Genomic DNA, 3,270 nt, shown 5'->3' with positions numbered 1-3,270 from the left:
TATATAATTGATTTTAAGGAAAAAACGATAGATAAAGCAATATGAACTGCGTCGTATCCACACATTTTCATAAAAATTCTGCCCCGCTTCGAGTTGCAAGTTCGCTATAACTTTTGTTTTACAAAATAGTTGTGCAAGCAGCATATACCGAACGAAGCGGAAAATAGTGTAGCGTGTTAATACATATATCTGGTTTTCAGTCATTTCCAACAAAAAGAGTTATAAACAAAAACATACGTTTTTCGTTCCAAGATGGCGGCGTTTGTTTACATTTTGTAGGATACGACGCAGTTTTGATTCCCAGCCCTGGATATATAATTATAACGTTGTTATTATTTTAATAATTTAGATATTTCCTTGTTTTCAAAGACAAGAATAAGATAATTTATTAGTTCCATAAAAATGTTAATACATAAAAGATACTATGTTATTATCAAGTTTAGCAATTTTTTCTACATCTGCAATAAAATGATCTATAATAATGATAACTTACCACCTGACTTCTGGAAGGATCACCTAGTGGTCCGGCGTACCACCTGCTAAAAAGGTTAGTGTCGAGGCCTGTATATGGGTATAATTTAATTTATTTTATGATTATTTCAGAACTCTTGTGCCAGTGACAACACCATGCTATGTTCTCAAATTCCTCGAAATTTGTAAAAAGGTCAATTACACGCACGTGGACGTTGTGGCCCAAAGCCGAAGCCACGCATTCTTGCATCAAGGTTGGTTATCATGTTTTTTTGAGTTTCGTTTTTGGGGGCGCAAGCCCCCAACGTAATTACGATAAATTCAGCTTACTTCCTTCTGAACGCATTTAGGCTATCTAGCTGCGCTGAGCAAAAATAGTTCCAATATTTTGCCATAATATTCAGATCATCATAATACCTTATCTAATTTAAAATTGACTGGTCATTTTATTACTTAATTTTAAATCCTTTTATCACAAAATTACAAATACCATTGCTTTACGCGATTTGAATATTACTACGCTAGCAGTCGATAAAAATTTAATGAGAACCAGTTTATTTGTTCTGGTTCCCGATGCATGAGAGCCAAAGTACTTGCAAAAATTTGGTGCCAATTTTATCAAGTCATAAATTAACTAACTATCATAGAACACAATAATTCAGGAAGATGGAATACGATTTTCAAATTAGATAACTTTCAACAGTTCAAGCTTAAAATGGTTAAAAAGTGTGAATGACAGAGTAAAAATTTGTATGCGTATGAATACGAACTATTTTCCTTCTGACGTCATTTTCCCGAAATCGCCATCTTAGTCAGTTATTCCGAGAAAAGGTTGAGAAGATCTACTATCAATTAGGAAGTCCCAGCTATAGGGCCCGTAAGTCTCGTTTACTTTCACTTTCGATTTACCACTTCCGGGTACATCGGCAGACTTATTTACCGTTACGCATATAGGTAACCCGAAGAACTCGAGAGATATAGAAGTTAAATTTGTTTCGGTCCTCTTCAGATTTAAAGGAATGGAAAGCACGGGTCAAAAAATGCAGGTAGGTCAATTATCTGACGGAAAAACGAGTGATTTATAGAGTTTAATAAAACTAGTTTATTTTCGGATAGTGACAATTGTTTCGGATGTTTTGTCAAGGTAGTAAATTCTAGTTGTTTAACTTTTAGTATTGTTTTAAAACTACTGATGTGAAAAATTTATTCAAACCATTTTAACTTATTGAAATAAACAATGGAGAAACACTTCAATTCTAGTGTATATTAAAGTTATACAAAATTCGGACATTGCACAGTAATTCGGATATTTCTTCCCTTCCTTTTTATCAAGATTTCAATTACTTACATTAGTATAATAAAACCCAGGTCCCAAGTAAGAGTTTTGATAATTAAATAATTAGATGGATAGATCATAGATTTATGCAAAGTTTAATAGTATTGTTCCATTTCTAACTATGGAGAATAGTATCAAGGCACTAACATTTATTTTTTTTATTCTCTTCCTTTTTCAATTATATATACATGTTAATATGGTACCTAGCAAATTATGATTGAATTAAAAACATATAATATTTTAATAAACCATTTCAGATGTGTAGACAGGGAGGTATATGACAAGTATAGAATATACAGTTGTTCACTATGGACCATTAATCAACTGTTTGCACTGCCTATGATCCTGAAATATCTATATATCAAAGGTAAATACATGTAAAATAATTGTTTAGTTTTTAGTTGAGATCGGAAAGAAGAACAATTATCAAAATATTTTAATATTTTTTGGATTTTACTGCATGATAATTGATATGTAAATAAAACATGAAAAATAGTTATGTTTCACATTCAAGAAGATCAATATTTTTGACTGTTATATATTATGTGTTGTTGTTTATCTTTAATGTTTATTTACTTCAAATATGAAATTTTCTGTCAATCATGGCTAGCTTATTAAGACTTATGTAAATATAATTTCTAGTGCAAGGCCGTCGTCGATGGTCCGGCCGGTCAGGCCTTGGCCGACCAATATTTTGGCCAAAAAATGAGTAAAATAAATTAAAAAAAAAAAAAAAAAAAAAAAAAAAAACACGCATCGCTGATTAGCAATTTGACACTTAACTGGCCCCTTATGCAATACGCGGTAACATACAAACATGACGCGAAGATACAAATGGACACTGTTAATTGACTAGGTATATGTAGGGGTCCTACGAAGTCAAGTGTGAAGTTAATTGACATCGACAGTTCACCGTATATACATGTATATATGTGCATTATGAATATCTTGAACTAGTATGCCTGAATTCTCCGAGAACTTGATAATATTTTATTGATTGTACACGGCAACCGTTCAAAAGTCATATTTTTATCACATATCCGTGCCGTTTTTGCGACTCCTTGAAAATGGTATTGCACGGCCGTGCAAATATTTTGACGTCATTTGCGTTATACACACTATATAAATGTTAGCGTTTTTCTATGGGCGTCAATGAAAAATGGTTCTTTTTCACTTCAAAAGGTACTTATTTTTGGTATGTAATAAACAGAATATTGATGAATTCGTGTAAGCTAGTTCATTACTGAATTTATTGAACTCGTTGAATAAAATATTATACTCGCCAGAGGCTCGCATAATATATTTTCATTCAACTCCTAAAATAAATTCAGTAATAAACTCATTCAATTACTCCATTACATAATTACATAGAGGATATTTGTTTGTTTTAGCGTATAGCCACGAGTGAAAATATAATAGCTGGTGTTCACGAATGAAATATATTTCAATCTTATATGTAAAAC

General features: G+C 31.9%; 1 long non-coding RNA gene across 1 annotated transcript; it reads left to right on the top strand.

The window, feature by feature from the left end:
- Positions 1-1,331: 1,331 nt before the first annotated feature.
- Positions 1,332-2,179, top strand: LOC132724447 (uncharacterized). The gene is made up of 2 exons (XR_009624910.1): positions 1,332-1,517; positions 2,065-2,179. It is a non-coding gene; the product is annotated as an uncharacterized LOC132724447 (long non-coding RNA).
- The last annotated feature ends 1,091 nt before the right edge of the window (positions 2,180-3,270 follow it).

Source organism: Ruditapes philippinarum, unplaced genomic scaffold (assembly GCF_026571515.1).
Source record: "Ruditapes philippinarum isolate M1 unplaced genomic scaffold, ASM2657151v2 ctg9477_1_1_1_1, whole genome shotgun sequence".
Classification (NCBI taxonomy): domain Eukaryota; kingdom Metazoa; phylum Mollusca; class Bivalvia; order Venerida; family Veneridae; genus Ruditapes; species Ruditapes philippinarum.
This window is presented reverse-complemented; position numbering and strand designations above follow the sequence as displayed.